We start from the raw sequence: 16,541 nt of genomic DNA on the forward strand, positions 1-16,541 counted from the left end.
GGTTTGTTATTATTTATTTATTTTTATTACATTTGTCATTTAAATGAGTTTATATTACATTATTGTGATATACTTTGAATGTCATGAGCTATAAATTGCTTGACTGTTTACCTGGACCAGGGGCGGATCCAGGATTTTGGGTTAGGGGGGGCGTAACTTTTAATCACTCTAAAGTTTGCACTAGCAGATCCAGGGGCATACCTATAGTTCTAATATCATAACGAGGTTTCTATTAGGACGACTAAGTGGCTTATATAATTTGTATATTTTCGTTAAGCGGGAAAAACGAGGGAAGATACATGTATAATTGTGAACCCATGTTCAGATACTTTTACTATTCAACATATTCTAAGTGCATAGCTATCTATGTGTATCTATTCGCACAATGGATCTATCAGTAGCATGCGCCTAGGATATTTCCTGGCGTAGATGTTCACAATTTCCTCAATATCCAATTTTATGTCCCTATGAATGAAGAGTAGCATGAGAGCGTTGAACCGGCTCTGGCCCATGGTACTCCTGTGCGGGTTCTTGATGAATTTCAATGACGAGTTGGACCGTTCCACTCCTGCTGATGTCACAGAAGTTAAAAGCAACAGTGTAAGCACTTTCGATATGTTGGGATACATATGTTGGCATGTTTCTGTCAATGTTTCGACAATAGTCGACGGCTTGTTTTCAGTGTTTCTCCAGGTCTGTTTCCAGAGCTGGACCTTTTGTGCGAACATGTCTGGCTGTAGCATGTCATCTCTGTAAAAGTCCAGAAGAGCTAGCATCGACTCTTGAGTGGCGCTGGCAATGTTGTTTGGCAGCAGACAGAACGCCAGACATGCCTGCTGTGTCATGGTGTTAAATCTGAGGTTTAGTTGTTGTGACATTGAGTCCACAAAAGGAAGGAACACAGCCCGTTCATAGTACTGTTCTACGTTGGCTGCTGGCACGTTACTTTTCTGTGTCTGACGTCCACATCGTCTAGGCATTTGGAGGCTGTCTAACCCAGCTTTTTGTGCCATTGTTGATGCTTTTGTGTACACATCTTTGTAATCAGTGTTCCTTGCTTCAGACACAGAGGTTTTAACATGCGTAACCATTTCATATGCCTGAATAATGTCCAGAGATGTGCCCTGTAGTTTGCTGCTGATGCCGATTACATATCCAAACATGTGTAAGACGGTCTGAAAGCACACAATGAATGTCGAATAAATGTACCCAAAGGAAATTAATTGACTGATGTGTTTGTTTGTATGGGTTTTACGGCGCATCAACATGATCATGTTATATAGTGCCGAATTATTACAGTAAGGGAAGGCGGGAACGTTTAAATTGCGTGCACTCTGTGTTGTGTACGAGTACATCTCAAAAGGCAATGTTGTATAAAGATACGCGAGCGAAGCGAGCGAAGAAAAAATAGGAAAATATAGTATATTTTATTGTTTCCATACCAAAGAACATGTAAGCTCCGGGAATTTTAGGGGGGGCGTGCGCCGGGTGCGCCCCCCCTGGATCCGCTAGTGTGGACAGTTTAGTTCTGGTGGGTGGGGTAGATGGTTCAGAAAAGACTGCGCTTACTATTCTTATTGGAGTATTATTAATAACAAAAAATATCATCTATTCTAAAACATTTGTTTTGAAAATTAACACAAATAATACATTAGGCTGTTTTATTATCTGACGGTCAGGGTTCCCGCTGGCGATCGCCATTGTCGCCATTTGCGACAAAATCGCAAAAGTGGCGACAACTTTTCAAATTTGGCGAATTTATGGCGACAACGATATTTTTCTAAAATATTTTCTTAAAATGACGTAAGTGGTGACCATGCGGCCTGCATGATAATCGATTCTGTCACTGTCATAAATCAAGCGCATCTGCTGGTGCGACAACAAAAATTAATCCGATAATTAGGGCAAGCAGTCACGGCCCAGTCACCACCTCGCTAATTATTACAGAATTTTATTGCTTTCACGGATAAACAATGACATCCTTTAACTGTTATGTCTCATATTAACAAACAATTTTAATATTTAGCTCAACAGCCTTGTTGTTGCGTAATTATTGTGTTAGTTTTAAATATGCAAATCATAGAATTTTATGTTGTCGGAAAGTCACGTGATATGCAAATTTCGTAATGACGTTTACGCGCTAAAATTGCTTTCGGTTTTGTCGCAATTTGTAATTGCTATAAATGCAGCATTCTAAGAGTTCAAAAAGATTAACAGAAATCAAATAAATAGGATTAAACCCCATTTGATAAGGCTTCTAATATGTTGGCTGGAGTAAAGAGTAGGTAGACAAATTTCTATTAGGAAAGTTATGGCCCTAGTTTGACAATGTATATTTCTTTGAATTTCCATTTATTTTAAATTTATCTCATAATTTCACAAATGTATTCTTTTATTGTATGCAGGCATTAGACTGAAATCAACATATTGATGTTTATGTCACATTTTTTGCAATATTTTTTTATTTATATACTAGTCCATATATACAATGAATTTTGTCAACAGAATAACAATTTGCTATTAATATCTTGTGCTTCATGTACAACAAAATGTTATGATTTGCACGACAATGTGCTAATTAAATGCAATTTAAGGCTCTTAAAATGCTTAAACCCCATGAGCTTCAGGGGGCTTCGCCCCCTTGGCCCCCACAAGGGCGCTGCCCTGGACCCGTAAGGGGGCCTATTGTGGCCCCCTTAACCCCCCGCGAAAAAGTGGCGACAACTTTTTAGAACCCAGGGGGAACCCTGACGGTGATAATCTATAATGAGGAATCTGTATGTACATTACCATGTACAGTATAACTATGTAATAGTCTTATGAATGAACATATATATATCATCAATATAAATTATGATATTTATACTGCTCTGTGTGTTTTATTACTATGTAATAAAACTTTTACTTAGAAAGAGTAATAGTGTTATGCTGTCACCTTAGTGTTCTCAGCTTCTGAATGATTTGTTACTAGTTAGTTATGTTTAAACATTATGATGGCCACCGGACTAGTCACATACACCCAGGCCTGGAATTAAATCGGGGTCCAGATTGTCTTAAAACCCATCCATAAATAAGTCTGAGAGTAACTTTTTTTTTTATAAAAAATATACTTTTTATGTTCCATTCCTTTCTTTACAGATATGATTCAAATATGCTGATGTTATCCACTGAGACCATCACTTTCAATGAAGAACATCACTACAATCAGTTGGGCTGCTAGATTGGTAGCAACATGATGTAAGCTAGTGCCTGTTGAAACTCTATTGTTGGTTCGGCATCTATTGCTTACTGGACCACTATATTGGATGGACCATACATGTTGGTTGAACAACAGTTACTATAAAAGGTTGGACCGGAAGTGTTGGTTGGACCACCAGTGTTGTTTGGACTGCTTGTTGGACAGAATGTGTGATGGACAACTAGTATTATTTGAATCACTGTTGGATAGACAGCTTTTGTTTAATCAGACAGCTATAATCAGTTGATTTACAAGTTCCTGGCGGATAAATATTCCCTGTATAGAAGGAAACAAAAAAGCTCTGTAACAATGACATGGTTGGTGAATTGGTATCAGACAATTTGCAGCCAAGACAAGACAGTGAAGTGATAGCCGATTCCATAAACTCAAAATGGCAAATAAATGTACCAAAAATAGTTGATTTTTTATGTCACTTGTCTATTATAACATGCATTTACAAAGTATAAAGAGTGATTAATGAAAATATGAAGTGAGATTGTCAGATAAAGCAAAACCAAATGTGCACACACTTATATATTGACTTGACAATAAAATAGAAAAACATAGAGAATACATCATAGCTTTTGCTTTTCTGTGTGTTTTTTTTCCCGACCAAAAAATAAAATTCCAGAAATGTAATTTTATTTTTATTTTTATTTCCTCCTCCTCTGACACTTCACAACTCTGGCCGTTCGTAAAACATATAATTAAAAAAAAAGGCCTAGACACGCATTATTGTGGCTAGTCTGCAGAGTTGTTCTGAAGTCATCTACGGAGGTGATGTGCACCAGGTCTGGAGGAAGAGAGTTCCGGTCTCATATGGTTCATGGCAGGAATCTGTTTTTGTATTGTTCGTAGTTGGCCCAGAGTTCAATAGAGACTATGTTATGTCTCCTAGTACCATGGTAATGCAGACATTGTCCGGTATTTCAACAGGAGAAAGGATGTTGACAGCTTTTTTGAAATGGTTTGTCTCTTATTCTTTCGTCCATGTTAAAGGGGTAACCAGTTCAGATCGTTGAGCATAGATGTTCTACGCTGTCTTGATACAAGTAGTTTCTGGTGATGAATCTTGCTCCCTTGCCATGGAACTGATCAAGGGATTGAATATTATGTTTAAAGTATGGGTCCCAGACTGAAGAAGAGTTTTCTAGATGTGGTCTTTCTTGAAAGTTGAAAGCTTTCTCTTTTACTTCTTGGTTGCAGTTATAAATATGTCTCCACAGTAGGTTGAGTTTTTTTTTTAGCTTTTCCTGTAATGTTACGAATACGAGTTTTCTAGGTTAAATCTGATGTTAATTCGATTCCAAGGTTTGGATGATGTAGAACGAGGTATGGATGATATAGAACTCTCTGCAGTGGTGTATTACTAATGGAGCACTGTGTATCAATGCTGTTCCTTTTGGTAAATTTAAGGTAGGCACTTTGAGGCGTTGAATTTCATTAACCATGTGTTTGATCAGTCTACAAGGGAATCTAAAAATTGTTGGAGTTGTATCTGGTCTATGATGTTGTTGATAATTCTAAACAAAAGACACTCATCAGTAAATAGTTTGTTCCTAGTTGTTCCTGAGACCTTGCTCATTTATTTCATTTTCTTATTTTAAAATACAAAGTAGTGTAACACATATGATATTAGCCTGTCATGGGATAGTCTACTATGTAGGCCATTAAAATATTATGACATGTACAATGTTTTAACCCTTTAGTGCATAATTTAGCTATAATGCACTGTTATCTATTCCCCCTTGATTACTCAAAATGCCCCTTTATCCATATCCGCAATCATGTGCTGAAATGCTCCTTGATTGATTCCTGTATGATTGCACCAAAATGTGCCATCGTTGTTTAATGTTATTTATTATAAATTTTACATATCTGTTGCTTATTTTTTTAGCAACGAAGGCATTTTTGTGTAGTATAAATATCTATAAATCTAGTCCTTGCAAAAATAGACTATGTTACTATTTAAAGATTTTCAGAAATCACGTCTGAAAATGACTGGGGTCATAACACATGTTTGATGGCATTCTTGCCGCGATTATTCTATAGAAAAATCCCACTATCTATTTTAAAGCTGCACTCTCACAGATTGAATGTTTTGACAACTTTTTTTATTTTTTGTCTTGAAACGAGCCAATGTTTGCAAAAATCTGTGGAAACCAGTTATATAAGACTGCTGACAAAAAATCAGATCGCCGATTTTTATATTTAAGTTAAAAAAATGATGTTTTATGCATTTTTCTTAAAAACCGTTAGTAATGGTTTAAGCCATAAAACATTAATTTTCGAACGGAAATATAAAAATCTACGATCTGATTTTTTGTCAGCAATCTTATATCATTGGTTTGCAGATATTTACGAAAAAAATTGCCTTTTCCAAGACAAAAAACAACAAAAAAGTTGTTAATTGGTCAATCTGTGAGAGTGCAGCTTTAAACTACCGGTACCAAAAATAAATAAATGTCGAAACACGTGTTCTCTTGCTTTCGAAAATAACACACAAATGCACTCATGCATTTCAGACCTCGACTTATTTATTCTCTTATTGGCAAAGTTTGATTATGTCATTACTGAGTTATGGCAATATATTTTGATAGCATAACGAATTCAAGTTGTATAGCTTCATTGAAGGCATATCTAGTGCTACGTCGAGTTCATTCAATCCATAACCAAAATGAAGTGGAAACCAGTGCAAGAAGCTGATCCAGCATTTATTATTATTTAGGATTTTAGAATTGTAGATTAAATTTTATTTATTTAGAAAATACAAACATGCATAATTGAAATATTAATACAAAAAATATCTGATATAACACTATTTGTTTACCCGATAAAAATGAGGTTTTCCTATATTCAATACATGATTCCTTCCAGTTGAATATTTGTTTATTGTTTTAATTTCCTTTGAGATGGAACTTTGATCATTGGATTTGAAATTTAATATTTTCCTAACTTTATGTTGGTCTATAATTGATTAAATCAAAAGAAATACTACAAAAATAAGGTTGTTATGTATAGGTGTCAATTTGAGTGTATTATTACATGAAATAAATTAAAACATCTTTAACTTTTTACATGAGTTGTGTTTGTTTATAAATAGTTTGCAAAAAACAAATTAGGATGTTTTTTTTCACTGGATTGGAAATTTAATTACCTTCCAACTTTATATTGATCAATAATTGATAAAACCAAAAGAATATAGAAGAAATATAAGAAAATGCATAGGGTTCATTTTTCCAATTATCTCCTATGCAGTAGGGGTAGTTGTATGGGGTCTTTATCTATTGGCTACTGATAATCAGTATACTGATAAGCCATATACTGGCAGGCATGGTTTGACATGAGGTCAGGTAAAGGGTTAGTTCTTATTTATTTATTGGCACATTGACTTGTGTCAAGCAAATTCCTCCATCACCATTTCAGCGTCAATCTCCTGCTTGTTTTATATTGAGAATACAAAGACCAGAAAGACACTGTGTTATCAAAGTGTTACAGAGGTGATCCCTTAGCACTAAGCAGTGGTGGTGCTGATGGGCATGGCCAACATAATGGCAGGGCACATTCTAATATTACAGTAAAGGTCCCAGCATTTGACTTTCTAGTGACAGTGTTGCCATTTCTAGTGTATTGTCTTGCAATCTGACTTTTTAACGTATAGTTTCCTTATAAAGCCTTCCAGGTCCATGGTAACTTCACACTCCAGTTCACCTCAACTGTTTTGATGGTGTTCTCACTCAGGTTAGCGCCCTGTGAAGGGATCAAATACTGCTCATAAAATTGATTGTCCCTTTCTTAGCTATCATTGATACACGAATGTCAGACAGAAGTTCAATTAACAGATGGAACATATTCCATTTCCAGCATTACATCACATAATCTGCCCGTGCATTGGCTCTATCGCCCAATAGTTTTGTTTTAATTTTGAGCTTGATGCCAAGAGAGGCAGCAACATCAATTGACTTGCATTAGAGTGTATCCCATGTTCCTGGATCATTTCGGCCTTTTTTAACAGCATGAAAACTACCTTTGCTTCAATGACTGCCTTCACAAGATAGGGAGTCTCTTCTGGAGCAGTCTAGACAGTGGATGAAATTGCCCAATCTGGATATAAGTAGAGTCCTCTTAAGTGTTTTCTGATAGAAAACATTTGCTAATTTGTTGCCTGATCAGGAAATTAAACACTCCGTTTTCATATACCTTAGTTAAATTGTCCTATGTAAGATATTCAGTCTACAGACATTCCAATATCAACGCTGTATACTAGGAAGATAGATCTAAAATCCTACTGATCAGATATATTTTTTTTAAATCCCCATACTTGAGATATTCAGGGACAAACATATGTTATTTTTGCAAATATTTTCAGTTGTTATACCAGTGATCAGGAAACCGTGAATAGTTGTCTTCACTTCCTGTTTCTTTTTCTTTTCCCCCAATTGGGAAACAAGAAACATGTAAAAAAAGTATCTCATATCCCAAGAGGGTTAAAAAATTAATATCAATATCAATCTTGGTACAAAGTCATGTTGCCAGAAACAATACGCACATGAACCGCATGGCCAATGGTTTTATTAATTATACCCCTTTGATGATAATTTGAAAAAGGTTATCTAAAAGCTTTAACATTGCCATAACATTAAAACCATTCAAGATATTCATATGAAACTTATTGTACACTTATAAGTAACAAAATGCAAGTGTGTAGCAAGTTTATTACCTTGGCTTTAAAAGTAAGTTCTGAAAGGTGGACCAGTCTCAAATCTGCTTTAATCTGTCATTTTGAACCTTCCTGGCATGTAAACATTTTATTCGAAGATCATATCTACTTGTATATATATATATATATATATATATATATATAGTTTCAATGTGAAAATATCAGGTGGATAAAAAACCTAGCTGCAATGTTTAAATACAGATCAGCTGTTACATTCACCTTTCTATAAACATCTCTGATGCCTCTGTAAACATGGGTTTTCTGGCTTGGTAATCTTGTTATCCCTGGGCTGCCATTTTGGCCCCAACCTGCTTACACCTGATGCCTTCCCCAGCTGCTCTTGGCTGTTATCTTCAGTCATCTTCACAATATTTTGTACTGTTTGCCTGCAGTTTCATCTGTTATATTTGCTTTTCCAGATATACATCTGGAAAATAATTATGAAAAAAAAATATGACCGAAGACTAAGAGAGGTTAGAATCCTCTAGCTGTTTGGTTGATGGTTGACAATATCTGCTGCTTATTAGCATGCCTGAAATAAGAACAGACCTGGTAGTGTCATTGTTTCCTTTAATCTGTCATTTTCTTTGTAAAAGTCTACCATCAGATCAGGGGGGCTATTTGCTTGTATCTAGTTGGGTGCCCCTTTGTAACAGAAACAGGACAAATCCCAATTATGTATCCAAAGAACAGTAACACCTGACAGAGTGAAAAATAAAGGGAAGAAACTTCCTGCCTTAGGTATATTAAATCAGTTACAGTAAAAAGAACATCAGCAAAGTCGTACATAAAAACATGTCATGGGTAATATCTGACTAGAAGACTGTTTTCATTTGATTTTTCTTTTTTTCGTCACACCTTATTCGAACTAAGACTGATTATTTATTGTATATGCGAAAGTGGGTATTTTAGAATATTCCCCGACATTGTTTGAATAGATTGCATCCCATGGGACAGTACAGTGGAAAGGAAGAGTTCCGAGAAACTGGTTTTCTTGTAATTCTGTTCTTCCAATATATAAACTCATCATGGCACTGGCAGTAATGACCGTAATCTGATTATTCATAAGTCTGTGCTACTTTTTTTGCTGTCTGTAATTCTGTTTTATAGGAGTATTTGAATTAACTTCAGAAAGGAGAGAATACTTATGATGAATTGTGTTTTATGTGCCTTTTCTTTTGGATAAAAGAGTGAAAACTTTTCAATAATTTGATGCTTGGATTATGAAGAAACGGTGCTGATTGAGACCTTTCTAAACTTAAGAAAAATTACAAAGCTTCGTATCTTTGCAATCAGCATGAAAGTTGGGAAAACATTTGTTAGGGTATGTTGGGGGGGGGGGGTAGCCAAAAAGAGCCTTTGAGTTATTAGGAATGATTACTTTTTTGATTAATTAAGATAAAATGTTTACCGGTTGTTTATTTCAATTTTTAGCTCGACTATTCAAAGAATAGGTGGGCTGTACTACTCGCCCCGGCGTCGGCGTCCGGTTAAAGTTTTAGGGCAAGTTGGGTTTTTCACTTAGAAGTCCAATACCCTTCATTCAATTGACTTAATACTTCACACAGTTGTTCAGGGCCATCACATGATGAGGTTAGATAACTCCATATTATTCTTTACACAGATTATGGCCCCTGACTGACTATGGAACTTAGGTTAAAGTTTTAGGGCAGGTTGGGATATTTATTAATAACTTCTATACCCTTTGTTCAAATGACTTAATACTTCACACAGTTGTTCAGGACCATCACATAATAAGGTTATAACTCCATATTATCCTTAATACAAGTTATGGCCCTGATGGACTTAGGTTAAAGTTTTAGGGCAGGTTAAAGTTTAAGGGCAAGTTGGGATTTTCACTTATAAGTCCAATACCCTTCATTCAATTGACTTAATACTTCACACAGTTGTTCAGGGCCATCACATGATGAGGTTAGATAACTCCATATTGTTCTTTACACAGATTATGGCCCCTGATTGACTATGGAACTTAGGTTAAAGTTTAAGGGCAGGTTAGGTTTTATTGATAACTTCTATACCCTTTGTTCAATTGACTTAATACTTCACACAGTTGTTCAGGACCATCACACAATAAGGTTACATAACTCCATATTATTTTTAATACAAGTTATGGCCCCTGATTGATTTTGGTTAAAGTTTTAGGGCAGGTTAATGTTTTATGGCAAGTTGGGTTTTTTCACTTAAAACTTCAATACCATTCATTCTATTGATTTAATACTTCACACACAGTTGTTCAGAGCCATCACATAATGAGGTTAGATAACTCCATATTATCTTTTTATACAAATTATGGCCTCTAAATGACTATGGAACTTATATGGTTGTGTATCACCGGACAAAAGGCGCTCCATTTCGAATCGCGATCTTTGACTTGCGATCCACGAATCGATTCATGATTCACTTTGTTATAAAGCAATACATATTTTGAAAGTAAATGAATAAGAGAAGTATAACAAAAGCTTCATTTTTGTTGAGTTTTCACTTTTTTGTCATCCTTTACATCAAACCCGAAATATTTCGAGTTCTTATAAGAATAGGATGCTGGGTCATTTCTATATAGCGCTGGATTTAATGTTTTTGTTGACGGGGACGCCATGTTGACATTGAATTGCAGACGAAAATAAATGATAGTTGTACATAAGTTAGGCATTTTATTTTATTATTGTAGATCTTCTCTTAATAATTTTTTTAATGCCCTTTGAATTTTTATTTCTTATTTCTATATTTTTATTCTTTTTAAAACATTATATTTCCTTAAAACCTTGACAAGAAGCATTCTCCATTCGAACACCGGACACTGAACTGAATGCTAGCTCTGTATGAATGAACTTCTGGTTGCGTCAGTTTAACGTATTTCGGACATTTCGGATAAACAATACATTATATATTATTCTCAGCAACCACAATTTTTGCTGGAATTGAATTAAATCATTTTGTTTTATTCTTTTATCAAAATTTGCACTTGAATCGCAATCCAGCGATCTCAGCACTGGCGAGTATTTGTGCCGTTGTTGTTGTTTTGTCGAATTTTTGGCTTGTTGTCGCCTGTGATCTCTTTTTACTTCGATGAATTTATTCGCCGTTATCATCACATAGTACTGCTTCACATTGTGTTTTTACTCTTGCTACTTATAATGATATAAACGTCACTTAATTTGGAAAGTTGTTTGAGTCTGTGTTCTTTTTGTTTTGACTTGATTTTTAATTATTTATATTATCATTGCTGAATATTTTGCTTTGACTCGCGATTACTCGGGTACTCGTTACAGCCCTAGGAACTTAGGTTAAAGTTTTAGGGCAGGTTGGGATATTTATTTGATAACTTCTATACCCTTCATTCATTTGACTTAATACTTCACACACAAGTGTTCAGGACCATCAACCAATGAGGTTACATAACTCCATATCCCTAATACAAGTTATGGCCCCTGATTGACTGGTTAAAGTTTTAGGCAAGTTAAAATTAAGGGCAAGTTGGGATTTTAATAAAAAAAACTTCTGTACCTTTCATTCAATGTACTTAATAAAATTCAAAATTATTTACGACCATCTTACAACAAGAAATAAACTCCATTTTAACCCTAAATACAAATTATGTCCCTTGAATATTTTTTTTTTTTTTTTTTTTTTTAATTTCTTTTGACATTTTTACATTCTTAACCATATATTTACCAAGGGAAAACTAGGAGGGCTATACTTTAATTATGGCCCTTGAATTTTTTATTTTTTTTATTTTTTTTAATTTATTTTAATTTCTTTTTAAAGGCATATTTATATATTCTTTACCACATTTTCATAATGGGAAATCAAGTTATTTGAATGACTTGTGTCATTTTTCGGGTGGTGGGAGGGCAGCATCAAAGGCACCTTATGTATTGAATAATTTTAGTTAGGTTTGACATAAATATACCAAACGTGGTAATATTACATTGTTATTGTATTCACTTCTATGTCAAAGCGGCGAAGTTGAGCGCGCTGTCTTACGACAGCTCTTGTTATTTAAAGATTTGAACACTTTATGTAGTTTGAATGGTATTCTTTTTATAGAATGTTATAATACTTGGTTTGAAATTGAATGGCTTACTGACAAGCCAGTCTGCATGTAGAAACCCCTGAATAACCCAATTAATAAAACCAGCTTATGTCTTATTAAAACTTAGGCAGTTATTTTTGTCAAAAATAATGATTGAAGCAACCTCGGGTAAGGCATGTTTGGTTTGTGGTCACCAAGCCAGACAAGTGGGGGTTGTCCGGGTACTCCATTTTCCCCTACAACACAAGACCATACTCCTGTGCAAAGTCGTGCAATGAGAGTGATATATATAATGTTGTAATAACTTGTTTCACAATCATTGTAAAATAAATAAGTTTAAACTAAACTAAACTATTATACATGTTAATAAAATGATGAATTCTGGTAACAGGCATTGGATATTAAAGTTTTATCTATTACTATTTCGTGACTATGAATTATGTAATTCCATAATTTTTCAGGAGCTTGGAGATTATTAGTATTTGGCCAGACCTTCAGTTCACTGCAAAACGGCATTCAACTAGGTAAGTCCTTTGAAATAATAATTAACAACAATCTGGACTGTATTGCTGTTAATATGATAAAAATTAATAATAATGAGATGCGACACATGATTTGCAGTCATACATTTTTCTTTTTTATTGGACCCTTAAATTTTGTGTATTTCATGATGTCACCTTTTATATTGGCAAAGATGTGCTTTTTTAAACATTTGACTATGCAGAGTTAGCTATTGTGAAAGGGTGATTGTCCATTGTCCGTCTGTCATATACATTTTCCTTTCAACAACTTCTCCTTCACCCCATGTTGATTTTTTAAAAAAGACACAAGGCTGCCAGGGGGTGTCGTATCACTATGTATATGTCTTCTCCTTAGAATCTGCTGGACTGATTTAAAAAATAATTTCAGGGAAATGATCCATAGGTGATCCTCGATTAATTCCTTCACCCATGGTGATTCGTAAAAAATAAGGCCGCCAGGCATTATACATTATGTATTTATGTCTAAATATAAAACTATGAAAATCTTCATTAGAAACTATTGGCCTGATTTCAAAATAATTTCACAGATACGTGTCTAAGGTGACCCTCTGTCAAATTCCTACATGGTTAATTTGGGCGGGGCTAGTTACCACTATAATTTATGTCTTTATCCACTATATGTCTATATATGGAAATCTTCTCTTCATAAACCATTGTCCTGATTTCAAAATAATTTTACCTAAATGTTCCTTAGGTGATTTGTGATTTATAAAAAACATTGCTGCGAGGGATGGGGCTAGTTTTCATAATATGTCTATATGGGAAACTTTGAAAAGCTTCTCCATTGGCCAAATTTTCAAAATATTTTCAAATGTCCCTTTATCAAATTTATTAGGGACTTTTTAAAGAAAGATAATTGCTTTATTGTTAACAATGATAGGAAATATCAAATTCACACTTCATGAACTTATTCACAGTAACAATGTGCTTTATTATAACAAGTTATATAAGTCCTACTGTTGGAAGAGTTATGGCCCTTTGTTACATACTAAACAAAAACATAGTTTTCATGATTTTTAATAAGACTGTTTAAAAACATGACATTTCATAGTTTCACCTGCAGCATATGGGCAGGAGGCGTTCATATTGTTTTCCATTCAATAATTTTAGAACCCTTTGTTCAATCAGGTGAGCGATATCTTAGCCATCTTGACCCTCTTGTTTGTTATGAATCTTTTTGTTGTTTTTTGTGTGTAATCTATTACTTTTAATTATATGAAAGAATAAAAGAGAATGCAATGATTAATATAACATGTGTGAGTGTAGATAAAACTAGATATGGTTGTTGTTTTTAAAGTTTCAACCTTGTTTCAGTCATTATATTAAGAAAACTAAATGCATTAAAAACACAAACATATGGCAAAAAGCTTATTTTCATTTCATTATCTTAATTTATACCATTCTCTCTTCCTAAGTTCAATTTTTTTGTTGTTGTTTATTCAGCAAAAGAATAAATAACAACTTAGATCTACATATTGAAAATGTCACGTTCATTAATATGTTGTTTTCTTTCAGGGGAGTTAGAAAGATGATGTGATCTGTGAACAGGCCATAGACTTATTGCTGGTAAGATTTCAGCTGTTCCCCAAACTGTTGAAGTTTGTTTAATAGATAAACATTGAAAATTATTTAAACTAGTAGGGGCTAGACACCAGATGGTCCCAAAATCAGCTAATACAGTGTTTTTTCTCAAAACAAGCTTAGAATTATCAATGATAGTATGAGTCCGATAATACATGATTAAAATAATAATAATTTATCGCTGTCTCAGATCAGTTTTGCCATTTAAAAATAGAACACACTGGTTTTCCATTTTAAAGTGTCTATATTTAGCATGTCAAGGTTCTGTGATTAGTACAGATACATATTCTGAAGTAAGTTTTAAATTTACTGGTACTTGCGTAGTAGACAAACCCATTTTTTTTTTTTTTGCATTGGAAAAAAAACGCAAAAACTGCGAAAGATACATGTGTCATAAAGGATGTGATACATCAGTATGTAAGATTCAATGCTTTGTACACAATGATATCAATTTACGTAAGTTTCGGACAATTTTCTTCTTTTCTTGCAACGGTTTCATCTAGTGTGTAGTCCCTTTAAACCCTACTAATTTATATTCTTTTAAGAAATTATATGCATAAATATATGAATATGTATAAAGGTTATTCATGATTGTCATTTTAAGCTTATATTGATACAATATCTGCAAAGTTTGTTAATAGATTGCCTTTACTTAATATGCAAATTCTTATACATAATTATGTGCTCAAAATCTCATTTATTTTTCAGTAGTCATTTTTAACTGTTTTATTTTTTTATTATGGCATTCCGATTTGCAGTCATTAATATCATTCATGCATGAGATTCCATTTTCATGATAATCCCTATAAAACTTGATGAAAGTCTCATAATGTGTGCACACGATGCCTTTTGATTTTCTAATTATACATTCATGTTATGAATTTATTATAAACATAATGATTCCTTGTCATTGCTTTAATGTTTAAGCTCACCTGTGCACTATAAAGTGGTCATGGTGAGTTATAGGGTTTCCGACTGTCAGAGTGTGTACCATAAACAAAGAGCTTGAACTAATATCCACACTGTTAAGCAGCAGCAATAAACCAACAGCAGCAATAAACCAACAGCAGCAATAAACCAACAGCAGCAATAAACCAACCCAACATTCATCAAATTTGGTCAGAATGTTTGTCGTTATGAAGTTATATTTGTTCATGAGCCATTTTAAATACCGTAAATGACTGGGTATTAGACGCCCTTTTTTCCCTCAGATTTTGATGCAAAAAAATGCCTGCGTATAATACCCAGTAACAATTTTTTTAACTTTTTTTCTGAGGTCGATTTCAAGCCGAGAGTTTGTTTAGATTAATGTAGAAAGGGATGTTACTCGCATCATATTGATCGAGTAAATACAAGTTAAAACGGCAGTTGAAGATCGGGATACGGTATATCGTAAGACGTTTATAATTTAAACAAAAAAACTCGACTGCCTTTATTCTGTTTAACATACAAATACCACATACTGCGATAATGGTCTTGTTTTTTCGCACTTTGTCACATTCTTTATTCTTTTCTGTAGGTGTTGACATTTTGAGAACAAACCCGTACAATATAAGGTTTTTGCATAACTTAACTTATCATTCTCGACAGTTTATCATTGTATGGTTTTAAAGATAACCATCGCCATTTTCCCGAGATTTTTTTTTTTTTGTCACTGTCAACAAACATGGTGGCCGAAAATGCCAGACAATTTGACATCTTTTCTATGCGTCTTTTAACCAAAAACATAGATTAAAAGTTTTTTTCTTGGACTTTTCACAGATTTTTTTCCCTGCGTCTAATACCCCCTAACGTCTTATACCCAGTCATTTACGGTAATTAAAAAACAGGTCATACGTTCGAAGAACCTTGCTTTCTCTTAGACAAGGGCCTCTTATCTACACAATCTCTTCAAACCTGGTCAAAAATAAAATTTATGTTTTTCCTACGACTCTCCTGTTAACGATTTGTTATATCTTATTTGTTTTGGATTATAAAAGCAATAATTTGATCATGTATTGTTAACTCACAGCACTCTTTCACTTCTAGACTGGTATTGTTCAGTATTTACTGCCAGATATATATATCTCATAGGAGCTTTGCTGTTATAAACCAAGGAGGGCCTGGGTAGAGTTTAAGGAAGTCATGGAAATTCATTGCTTTCCTGAATTGCCAACTAGGGAAATCTTAAAATGGTTTATGATGCATTTATGACGTTAATTGCTTTCTTAGACCTAATTGACCTGCAAAATGCATCAAGTATTAGTAAAGATATTAGTAAAGATATTTTATTTGTAAAAACCAAACAAAAAACACACTGGGAATTGCAAGAAATTCTCAATGCATTGAAATTGCAGAAAAAATACAGTTATAGCATATAAAAGTATTTTGGTTTTAGAAGGGTTCGAACCCACGCCAGTCAAGTCA

General features: G+C 34.1%; 1 protein-coding gene across 4 annotated transcripts in view; it reads left to right on the plus strand.

The window, feature by feature from the left end:
* LOC128211247 (uncharacterized) overlaps nt 1-16,541 on the plus strand; it is a 31,685-nt gene that overhangs the window by 4,537 nt on the left and 10,607 nt on the right. For all 4 annotated transcript variants that reach the window (XM_052915825.1, XM_052915815.1, XM_052915807.1 and 1 more), the window contains exons 2-3: nt 12,474-12,536; nt 14,070-14,120. The gene's annotated coding sequence lies outside the window, so the exon portion shown is untranslated. The remainder of the gene's footprint in view (nt 1-12,473; nt 12,537-14,069; nt 14,121-16,541) is intronic.

This window comes from Mya arenaria, chromosome 2 (assembly GCF_026914265.1).
Source record: "Mya arenaria isolate MELC-2E11 chromosome 2, ASM2691426v1".
NCBI classification, from domain to species: domain Eukaryota; kingdom Metazoa; phylum Mollusca; class Bivalvia; order Myida; family Myidae; genus Mya; species Mya arenaria.